A 12,718-nucleotide genomic window follows, 5' to 3' on the forward strand; every position below is an offset into this window, starting at 1 on the left:
GGGTCACTATCATAGTCAATGTTTTGGAATATTTAAACCATGTAAAATATCTGCAATAACTAGGACATAATCCCTTTTAGGGATGAGTTTAACAATGTCTTCACAATCGCCTTGTATTATTTGATATTGAATAGTGTCTAGCCCATTCCAAATGAAATGAGTAAGAGTTGGATCAAGTTCAACATTCTTAAGATGTTGCTTCATCAGTCTTTTGATCTCTATTTTTTCAATAAAGGTTCTAAAACTATCTGGTTCTCCATTTTCATCCTTCATCTTTTATGAAATAAACAAATTTATGTGTAAGTTATAAATTAAAAATAGTATACAAATGAATAAAAATGAATGTATAAATCAACATACCTATTTAAATGCAAGATAATATTTTTTTAATGTTGATTTAGAACTTGAATCTAGATAGTTGCGTACAACATCATCCCAATTATCTTCATTCAACAATTTAACCATTTGTTCTTGAATTTTCATGTAATCTTTGTGACTGCATAGATAAAGTAAAAAAAGTTAATATAATGATATGTATAACAAATACTACCAAGAAAAATATGTTATATTTAAAAAAATATATAATCTATAAATAAATAAAAATAATTCAACAAACTTGCTTTTGAAATTCCTCAGACATTTCCTCCAATGATAATTCCCCTGACCTCACATGAGATAATATTACTTTGAAAAGTTTCTCATCCTTCACTCCTTGCAATGCTCTCCAAGGTGTGATAGTCATATCTTCTGGAAGTTGCTTCATTTCAGGACTTGATTTACTGTTGCTACATATCAATGACTTAGAATTTTTGACCTTCTAGTTTTTAATGCCAATGTTCTCCCACATGCTAAAAATCTCATTAATCAACTCCCGTATCTCTCCAGTTCTAAATGTCAACTGGAAAATGTTATCAACATTTATGAATAAATCACTAAATTTGCCGCCTTTGCCACATTTTGACTTGATTTTCTCTTCAATTTGATAGCCTATTTCCATACAACATTCCTTTTGGAAATCTACAATAACATTTATCCTGTCCCCACCACATTTTTCTTCAAATTTGCTATGAATAAATCTAACCCTTTGGATGAAAGTCATAGAAATCCTATATTCATTATTTGAATTATGATCGCATCCCACTAACATTGCTTCTGTATCTGATAGACCAGCATAAATGATACATTTCATTATTTCAAAACGTGGGTTATTGGGATATTCCTCCATCAATTTTCTTTGAGCTTCTATAGAATGGTTGCCCCCAAGCACATAATAATTGTATTCAAAACATTTTGACTTATCAAATGCTTCTTTGTTAGGAACTTGAACTGGATCAACAAGAAGCACATAATTAACCACATGAGCATATGGATTATACCTCATCAATGTCTTCAAGTTGTGAACATGTAGATGGTGTGGCTTTCTGATTTGATATTGGCATTGTCCTTCACTTGCCTTATAGATTTGTTTGACATTAAGCTGAAATGTACGACCACCCTTAATTGAGTTTCTCTTTGTCAAGTTTTGTCGAATGGCATTATGGTCTGTTTTGATAATGCCATTTTCTAAGTCAGCGTCTGGTGTAATGATTTCTTTGCTTTATTTTGAAGTTTCACTTGGTTCTTGACTGTTGGTAATGACTACTTCAAAATGTTTCAACTTTACTTTTCTTCTTCATAACATTCTCATCACTAACTGTAACAGATTTATTCTTGGGCATTATTACTTTTGGTATTTTATGACTCTTCTCAGTTCCAATGTCATCATCAATAATGACAACATATTCTTCACTTCTAGTTTAAACTTCCTCGTCTTCAAAAGTAACTTGTCTACCCTTGGTAGATTTATCCAGTAGAGACCTTTTTTTCTGATCCATTGGATGTAGTTTTGTAGCATCATGAATTACTACATTTTTCTTGTTTTCCATATCTTCTTCTAGCAATGAGTAGAAACTGCTAATAACTTTCATAATACCATGCTCTATGAAATGAATTCCTTCCAACCTAATTGAACAACTTTCAACAAAATTCTGCCGAACAAAATATCATATGTCAATAAAAACAAAGTTAAAAGCATATAGTGAGATAGTTACAAGAATGCAAAACACAAATATAAATAACAATACTTATGATATTTTGTTTAATCTCATTTACGATTTGTTTACACAACTTTGTAGATACCTCTCTCGTGTCATACAATGAATATGATAACTGGTATTTAATCCTTTCATGTGACTTGAGTGGTTTTGTAAGTATGTAAACAACTTCATTGTTCGGTACCGAACACATGTCTATGACTCTTCCCATCACATCATAAATTCCATTATCATTAGGTATATCAACATATAGATATATCTGCACATCTTGGCTTTCTCTTTCTTTCACATACTAGACTCTTGATGGAAGTTTCACTTCTTTTGATTTCTCCCAGTATGAAATCATTTTCTTATCATTTGAGGCATCTGAAAGATTTGTAGCCATCAGCTCAGGTGGGATTCTGTCACCAATGTTTTTTGAAAATCCACCTATAAGAGTATTTGGTCCAGAAAGATTCACAAAAATCTTCTTTGATGCCATTTTCCTGGAAAAAAAGAAGAAGAAGATGATGATGATGAAAACACGGTAACTTAAATTAACAACAAAAATGAATAATAATAATTAATTTTATAGACCATAACAATTTCGAAAAAAATAAAAATTAAAAAAATACATTGCCCTCCTGCTGCCCCCTGAAAATGGGCCAGCCAACGGAGCCGGCCGTTGGGTCCGGCCCCCTAGCCCACCTTGGCGGCCCAACCATTGCCCCCCACCCAGCTCCAACTGCCAATCACCCCGCCACCCTGTGGGCAGGCGGACGGGGGGGGCACTGTGATAGCTCCCCCTCATGCCAACCCGGAGGCCCGCCCACCACCCTAGTGGCCCGTCCACACGCGTTGTATGGGGGTGCGGGGGGCGGCTACTGCTCCATGAGTCACCGCACCACCCCGCGGCCGGGTGCGCTGTTGGGATGGTGCGGGGGGGAGCTGTGGCAGGCCCCCTGCACCACCTCGGTGGCCTGCCCGCCCTTGGGGTGGTGGGGTGATTCCCCCCTACGCCACCCTGGCGGCCCGCTCACCCACGGGGGGGGGGGGGCTGCAGCAGCCCCCCCCCCCGCACCACCCCGGCAGCCCGCTTGCCCACCGAGTGTCGGGCTGCCAAGGTGCCGTGGGGAGGGGTCTGCTGCAGCTCTTCCCTACACCACCCCGGCGGCCCACCTGCCCGCGGGGTGGTGGGGCGACTCTTGGAGCGCCCCATCACCCCGCGGGTGGGCAGGCTACCGGGGTGGCACGAGGGGGAGTTGAGCGACTCGCCACCCCACGGGCGGGCAAGCCGCCAGGGTGGTGTGGGGTGGTGCTGCTACCCGCTCGCACAATGGCATGGAGCTCCAAGAGTTGCCCTGCTACCCCGCGGGCAGGTGGGCGACCGGGTTGTTGGTCGCCCACCTGCGAGGTGGCAGGGTGGTGCGGAGAGCTGGGTAGCTACCCCCATCGTACCTAACCTATGGGCCCATTTGGCTGCCGTGATCATTATCGGGCCCACCATTCCCACTGCGAAGTTAGTGGGTAAATTTCGTCTACAAAAAGTTTTAATTTAAAAAAAATAACTTCATTAAACTTATTTAATTTCAAAATTTGTAAAGAAAAAAATTAACTAACCTTTCAAATGCAAGAATCCTCTGTTGAATATGTTGTTGATAGCAATGTAGCTAATCCACAAATTTGCTCCAAGTCTTTTAATGAACCTCCGAAATCCTTGATGTGATGTGAGTAATAGTGATAATGAAATTTATTATATAGGTGAAATTACGGAGATGTTTTACCGTACGGTTAATGTGGGATTAATTTGTTTTAAAAAACATTTAACATGTTAATTTTTTATGACGATATAGGAAACTATGATAAAGAGAGTATTATGGAATTGTTTTACAGTGTGGTGAATGTGGGATTAATTTGTTTTAGAAGGTATTATAAAAATTAAATAAACCATTCAATTGTTTAGTAAATATTATATAGTTTAAATATTAAAATAATTTAGGTAAAAGTTTTAGTTTACAATTTTTAATTTAAAGATTTAGTTCATAAAAAAATTTAGTTAAAATTTTTCAATAAATTGTAAAATAAAATAATGGAGGGAAATACATGAAACAAAATATTTGGAGGGAAATATTTTGGCGAAACGTTTTGGAGGGAAAATTTCATTCTCTAAGCTATATAATATCTTTAGGAGAGTCTGCATTTGTATCATTCAACCTCTTCTATTTGAAAGGGATGGACTCTCCTGATAGTGAAGTTTCGCTTTGTAAAGCATCAACATCTTCGTCGCGTGACAACTCTAATCATATTGATGAATATAATGGAAATTCTTCCACTATGAATAGAAAGTCAATTATTCCACTTAGTCCTAATCTTAATGACTATGAGAGTAGAACTGATGAAACAGGAGATGGGACTTAGTCCTAATACTAAGGATTATGAGAGAAACAACGATGAGGAGTATGATGAAGAATTTCAAATAAATAAAGAGTCACAGATTCCACTTAGTCCTAATCCTATGGACTATGAGAGCAGCAGTGATGAAGAGCATGATGACGAATTTCGAAAGAATGGAGTGTCATGGTGTCCACATAGTCCTAATCCTAAGGACTATGAGAGCATCATTGATGAAGAGCATGATGACGGATTTCAAAAGAATGTAGTGTCACGGTGTCCTCTTAGTCCTAATCCTATGGACTATGAGAGCAATAGTGATGAAGATCATGATGACGAGTTTCAAAAGAATGGAGTGTCACAGTGTCCACCTAGTCATAATCCTATGGACTATGATAGAAACAGTGATGAAGAGCATGATGATGAATTTCAAAGGAATGGAGTGTCATGGTGTCCACTTAGTCCTAATCCTAAGGACTATGAGAGAAGCAGTGAGGAAGAGCATGATGCGAATTTCAAAAGAGTGGAGTGTCACAGTTTCACCTTAGTCCTAATCCTATGGACCATGAGAGCAACAGTGATGAAGAGCATGATGACGAATTTCAAAAGAATGGAGTGTCACAATTTCTGCTTAGTCCTAATCATATGGACTATGAGAGCAGTAGTGATGAAGAGCATGATGACGAATTTCAAAATAATGGAGTGTCACGGTGTCCTCTTAGTCCTAATCCTATGGACTATGAGAGCAGCAATGATGAAGAATTTCAAAAGAATGAAGTGTCATGGTGTCCACTTAGTCCTAATCCTATGGACTATGAGAGTAGCAGTGATGAAGAGCGTGATGAAAAATTTCAAAAGAATGGAGTGTCATGGTGTCCTCTTAGTCCTAACTGTGGACTATGAGAGTAGTAGTGATGAAGGATAGGATGAAGCACTTAGTCCTAATCCTAATGACTATAAAGGTAGTAGTGACAAAGGACAGTGTGTAGCATTATCAGTAAGTAAACAGTCACATTTTTGATGTAGTCCTAATTCTATGGACTATGAGAGCAACACTGACAATGAACATGAGGAAGAATATCCAATAAAAATCGAGTCAGATTTTCCATTTAGTCCCAATTCTAAGGATTATGACAGTAGCACTGAAGAAGGGGAAGATGAAGAATATCCTACAAATCAGTATTTGAAAAGCAAAACTGATCATAGTGTTGATAACATTCCTCTTAATGCGGATGAAAATGCTTATACAAATGATGATCTAATGATGGAGATGTTGCCAATAAATATTGTATCGAAGAGTAGGAGTAGACCTTTTCGTATAAATGCATGGTGTTCTAGTTATACGAAGGGTAGAGCAGAATATATGACGAGAAGAAGTTCTATTAGTGCTTTCATTTCAAATGAATGTTGTCAAAAAAAATTGCTTGAAACATATGGATTTCAAATCTGCATTAGAGAAAAGGAAAAGATATTTGTCAATGAATAAAAGCATTCAAAATTCATATTTAGTTGGGTACATAAAATATATATTGTTAGGTTATGATTATCATATTGGTTCTTTATTTATCTGTAGAAATTCTTTCAAAATGTTTCATTCGATTGGGAATTTTCGTCTCTCGAGAATTCAAGAAAATTTGGAAAAGGATCCCACATTTTATTCAGAAGTACATTGGGCCATTATCAAATACTGCAATTTCATGGATGAAATATTTCTTTTCAAAGCATGGAGAGTGTTTTTGAGCATTGGAAAAGGTATGTATTTACCATCTATTTCTTTATCTTTTCCTTTAAATCATAACCTCTTTACATTCTAAGATGGTAATATGTTAAAGGATTATGATAGAATTAAGGAGATTTGTGATTGATGTAAAATGATTAATTATTGTCTTTTTCTACGCAGAAAGTGAAGAAAATGGAAAATCACTATTCTGAAGGAAAAGACAAAGCAAAACCAACTGATGTCCCTTTGACAAGAAACCGCATCCAGACAAGGAAATCAAGATCAAAGCGCATGGAACAGGAAAAGGAAGAGAAAACGCGGTATCAGCACAAGAGGACAAAACGACAAGCTGAAGATTAAAGATATGGCAAATCCCTCAAGATCCTTTGATCCTGAGGGATCACTGCCTCAAGACTTATCTGTATTTTTGATACTTCCGCCTGGCCATTATAAAAAGGGACAGTGCTAGTAGCCCAGGGAGCGTATTATTATTGTTGATTTGTAGAATTTACTGTTGTAATCTAAACTTTTATCATCGACTCTCTTTAAAGAGCGATAGTTGTAACTTTGCCTTTATGATTAATATATAACTTCGTTTTTGTTCTGTCTTCTGATCCTAGAGTAACTGCAGTAGTGCTTCCCTGGTGGCTAAGGGCCCCGCCCTAGTGGATCACTTGCTTCTTGTATCGTTATTTTCTGATTATAGTCGTGTGTGGTTTGATTTCCTTTGCATTCTCTTAATTTTCTTTATTCAGTAATCTTCTATTCCTGAACATTTCATTAAATTGATCTGTTATATCTAAATCGCAATCAAATAGCAAAATTATTACTCATAACTGAAAATGTTATGTTGTTCCTTTTGAAACAATATTGCATTATCTGATTCAGATTCTGCTATTCATTTATAGTTGATATTACTGTTCATTTACAGATCAATATTGCTATTCATTTACAGTTGATATTGCTGTTCATTTACAGATCGATATTGCTGTTCATTTACAGTAGCTATTGTTGTCCATTTACAGATTGATTTTGCTGTTCATTTACAGATTAATATCGCTGTCCATTTACAATTGCAATTGTTGTTCATTTAGCTAAGGTTTACTTACAATTGTGATTGTTGTTCATTCGATTACTATTCCATTATCATTGCAATTGCCATTCCTTTATAACTGTGGTTAATATCCTGTATGTTAGAATAAGATTACTGATTCAATTACTCTTGATTTGTTGTGTGTATACATTTAATTAAGTTTGTTGTTCAGTTCCTGTAGGTTCACGTAGATTTGTTGTTCCTTTCTTAGATTGCTTCTCAATTCCTTTATTAGTTAAAGATTGTTGTTCAAATCCTTTCGGTTAAGATTGTTGCTTAATTCATTCCTGTAGATTAAGCTTTGCTGTTCGATCTTTAAATAGATTAGTTGTTGTTCCTTTTCTGCTAATAGAATTTTTATTTCCGGTATTTGCTTTGGTGTGGATAGAAAGATCTACAACTGTAACGAACATTAACCACTGCTGTCTAAGTTCTCAAATTGTAGATATTGCCTTTGATTGGTTTTCATTTACATCAGTTTACAGGGGAAAAAGTTATCATTACTGCATCCTTGACTGATGATTGTTGTAGTTTCTTGAGTGAATGATTTAGTTACAAAGCATTTAAGTTTCTTGCCATTACAATTAGAGTTTGTTTCCAGCATTTATTTACTTTTTGTAAAGAATTATACTACAAACATTACTCTTGAATGAGTGATGACCTCAGACTGAGTACACTCTTGAGATAAAAAATCGTACTTGGATTGATAATTAATGTAGGGTAAATAGAGGTTAAAAAGACCCTGTTTATCAACATCAAAATTTTGGTGTCGTTGCCGGGGAGAGTGTAGCCATTTGTTTCTTTTGAAAAGAGAGTAGTGTACGTACCTGTTAGGAGAGAGTTGGGTTTTAAAAGTGGAAGGTAAGAACCTGCGTATGAAGCATGTAACAACCCTGCTCCCCCGCCCGCTTTCCTGCAAATTTGTTGTTATTTTGGGTAGCAATAAGCATTTGATTTGTTTGCATGACTGTTAAAATTGGTAAGTAGGGCCAAACTTCATGTGGGTCATCTTATTCATGGTTGATAATATTTTTATTAGATTCCTCTCATCAAGATGTGTAAGATTGATATAAATATCATCCGATTCCGATAAGTATTCATGGAGATATGAATTTATTTTGATTATGGAATTATTATCAAGCCAACCTACAACTCATGTAGGCTCAGAAGCCCAACAGTCGCATCTATTCAAACATCATAATTTTTGTATAAATACAAGAGGAATTTTCCTCATTTGCACTCACTCATCTCATCACATCTCTCTCTCTCTCTACTGCGTAGAAAAAAGTCTCTTATCTACTGTGCAAAAAAGGGTCTCTCTCTCTCACATGTGAAGCCGGAAGCTGCTGAAACTGAAGCTGCAACTGCAGAATTAAAGTTCGACCTAAATGGACCAAAATATCTCCTCATATAAACTACACCGTAGGTTCATCTAAACCTCCTCTGAAGGCCGCAACTTTTGGTGGTGGAATCAAGTCAATCCGATGGATGGTTTGCAAGATATCGACTACCCTAGTTTGAAGGAAGCTGCTGAAACTGAAGCTACAACTGCAGAAGTAAATTTTGACCTACATGGACTAGAATATCTCCTCATTTGAACTATGTTGTAGGTTCATCTGAACCTCCTCTGAAAGCTGCAACTTTTGGTGGTGGAATCAAGTCAATCTGACAGACGGTTTGCAAGATATCGACTGCCCTAGTTTGAAGGAAGCTGCTGAAACTGAAGCTGCAATTGCAGAAGTAATGTTTGACCTGTGTGGAACAAAATATCTCCTCATATGAACTACACTTTAGGTTCATCTGAATCTCCTCTGAAAGCTACAACTTTTGGTGGTGGAATCAAGTCAATCCGACAGACGGTTTGCAAGATATCAACTGCCCTAGTTTGAAGGAAGTCGCTGAAACTGAAGCTGCGACTGCAGAAGTGAAGTTTGACCTATGTGGACCAGAAGATCTCTTAATTTGAACTATGCTATAGGTTCTTCTAAACCTCCTCTGGAAGCTGCAACTTTTGGTGGTGGAATCAAGCCGATCCGACGGTCAGTCTGTGAGATATCGTCTGCCCTAGTTTGACGATGAAGCCACTAATGTTGATGCTGCTGATCTAGGATTTGCTACTGCTGATATAAATCAGATTTATTGTACTATTTCTCTCTGCTTAATTATTGAAGATAAAAAATATTTGATCAAAGGGTTTCCCCACACATTGTGGGGTTTGTCCCTGGCTAGCCGCCACATCTTGTGTCTCTTATCTTGGCTTGTTTTTTGTCGATCGTTTAATGTTCTATCTACACTTTACTTTATGTACATGTGATTGCTAATTTGTGGATTATAATAAGAAAAAGAAGTAAATTGTTATAAGCATAGAACATACCATAACCCAACATGGTATCAGAGCTGAGGTTAAGACAAATCCTGAGCAAGAGCAAGAGAAATCACCAAAGAGAAGATTGGCAAGGCTATCCTAAAAGAACTATGGGGTCCTCAACACTCTTTCCTGCCGAAGGCAAGCTCCGTGAGAAAGATGACTATCACGGATGGAAGATGTCTATCGATCTAACCCTAGAAGATCAAGGAGTGTTGGACCATGTAAGAGGCAATATTGTTGAGCCTCCATCAAATGCATCCGCTGCTGCCTGGAACAAATGGAAAAACAGAGAAGTCAAAACAAAGAAGATCATCTGGGACTCTATCGACAAGCACTTGGTGGCCTACATCTCTGAACTGGACACCTCCAAGGAAATCTACGATAGACTGGTGAGTTTATTTAAAGTTAATGATGCAAATCAAGTTTTGTTTCTTAGAAATAAACTGAGGAAAATCAAGAAGGGTAAAAATGAGAGTATGCAAGCATACTTCTTAAGAATCACCGAGATCAAGAACGATATCTTATCTATTGGGGAGACTATTACTGACAGAGAAATGGAACTCTTGACTCTTGGAGGATTACCATCCGAATGGTACGTGTTTAGGACTACTCTTCTGAATAATAATATAATTCCTGGTTTCGAGGAATTAATGGCTAGATGCATTCAAGAAGAAACAAGGGTAGAAGAGCAAGAAATGCCCATGCCTAAAGGTCCTCTTGCTGCCTTTTCTTCTCATGCTAAGAAAAGAAATAATTCTGAGACTAAATTAAAAGGAAAGGCTAGACCTAAGGGTGGAAGAAAAGGACGATGTTACATCTGCGATAAAGTAGGTCACTAAGCAAGGGAGTGCCCTGTTAGAAAGGACTCACACCAGGACGATGATCAAAATCCCTCTGATGGCAATCAAAGGAATGACAAATTCAATAGCAAAGGTAAGAGGAGAGTTGAGAATCAAGGAAGAGGACAAGCATTCAAGAAGGCTAGAAATTCCAAGATATATTAAATGCACCTGACCTCTGAAAGAACTTGGTGTCCATCTCGGCAATGGAAGACAAAGGCTACAAGGTAACCTTCAGCGATGGAAAGGTACGTGTATCAAAAAATAATGTTAAAGATGCCTTTACTCTTGGGTTTCATGTTGATTCATTATATCTGGTTGATGGAAGTCCGCTAGGTGTCATGTCTTATGACAAATCTCTTTAGTCCGAACTTTGGCATCGGAGGTTTGCCCACCTTCATTATAAAGCTCTACTTGGTGTAAGACAAATGGTGACAGGGATGCCCGAATTCTGAGTAGAGAAAGAAGGTGTATGTCCAGGATGTGCCAAAGGCAAGCTCAAAAGGGGACCATTACCCTCAAGCCAAAGCAAGACCTCCGATATATTACAGTTGGTTCACTCAGGCATATTTGAGGCTAGCATTAAGAGGAAGACTACTACACCACATACTCCTGAGCAGAAAGGTGTGGCAGAAAGGAAGAACTATATGATTGTGGAACCTGTCTCTATGGGTAGATGATGTAACAATGCCTGATTTGGAGGAACCCATGGATCCTATTTATCCATGGCTTTGGGGGATACTTGATGATGCTGAAGGACATGTGGCACCCCGTGGAACCTTCTGTCAAAGTAAGAAATCTAACAGGTATTAGGGATACCTTACCATCATGAGCACGATCATACAAAATGAGCCTTCATCATTCTCAGATACCGTCAAGCATCAAGTATGGAAGGATGCTATGACCATAGAATATTAGTTTATTATGGAGAATTATGTTTAGGAAGTAGTTCCCAGACCCCTGGACAAGACAATTGTCACTTCTAAATGGCTTTACAAGATAAAGCATGCAGCAGATGGAAGTACGGAAAACTATAAGGCTCGTTTTGTTGCTCGTGGTTTTCCCTAGAAGGAAGGTATAGACTATGATATTTGCACCTATTGCTAGATATAAGACCATCCGCTTGATCATAGCCCTTGTGGCTTCACAAGGATGGAACCTACATCAGATGGAAGTCAAGATCGCGTTCTTGCACGGTTCGATCAAAGAAGAGGTCTATGTGGAGCAACCCAAGGGATTTGATATTTATGATTGAAAATCTCATGTACGCAGGTTGAAGAAGGCTCTTTATGGGCTAAAGCAAGCATCCCGAGCATGGTATGAGAGGATCGATAGCTACTTGATGAAGCTGGGATTCACTAGGAGTGAAGCCGATCCTAACCTTTACTTTAAGGTTTGTTAACCTCCTGTTGCAACAGGTTTCATATTTCATGATTGACATTTTTACATGCCAAATATGTCATCTTTCTTGCAGCAAGGTTCCATATTTCCAGAGAAGAAAACCAGAGAAGGAGTAATAAAGTAGGCCAATACAAATGTTACTGCTGTTTCCAATTTTGGTGAATTGTTCCAATTTTGAAGAAGTTCTTGAAGGGAGGTCCAGACAGTCTAATCCTGGTCTCCCTAGGTTTCAATTTCCTGTTTTAGAATATAGAGAATGACATCTGTCCAAACCATTTAATCTTGGCAGATTTGTAGATAGGTAGAGAATCAAGGGGACCCAACTGTTTAATCTGGGCCCTGGCAGAAATAAGTGCAGATCTAGATAGGAAGATTCAAAAGAAAAAACTGTGAATCTGGGTCTGCAAGTCCAAGTGCACCCAAAATAAAAAGAAGAAAAAATGTTAGGACAGTAGGCTGGGTAGGTAGCTTTGGTGTGGCAGAATCATGACTAATGATCAATTTTGTATTCCACAATGTCTTATCTTTTCTGATCACAATTATCAGGCAGTTTTTGCAGTTTCATGAAGGTACTCAGGCTGAAGATTCATTAACATCCCCCTCTCTTCATTCCCCCCAAGTCACTTACTAACATCCCCTAAGAGGTCAAGATCTGCTTGAGCCTCTCAATCACATCGTTTCCATGACATGTGCCTTGGTGAGGATCTCCTTCACTTAAGGACTGCTCACTCATCATCTGTGAGCCTTCTTTTCCCCAAATGGCATAAGGTCTCACACCTTAGCGCCCTCTCTTCATCTCCATATTAACTTTTAACTTTATTATATAGCTCCCTA

This window comes from Pinus tabuliformis, chromosome 6, assembly GCF_031772625.1.
Source record: "Pinus tabuliformis cultivar Carrire ecotype Pingquan chromosome 6, CPIR1, whole genome shotgun sequence".
NCBI lineage: Eukaryota > Viridiplantae > Streptophyta > Pinopsida > Pinales > Pinaceae > Pinus > Pinus tabuliformis.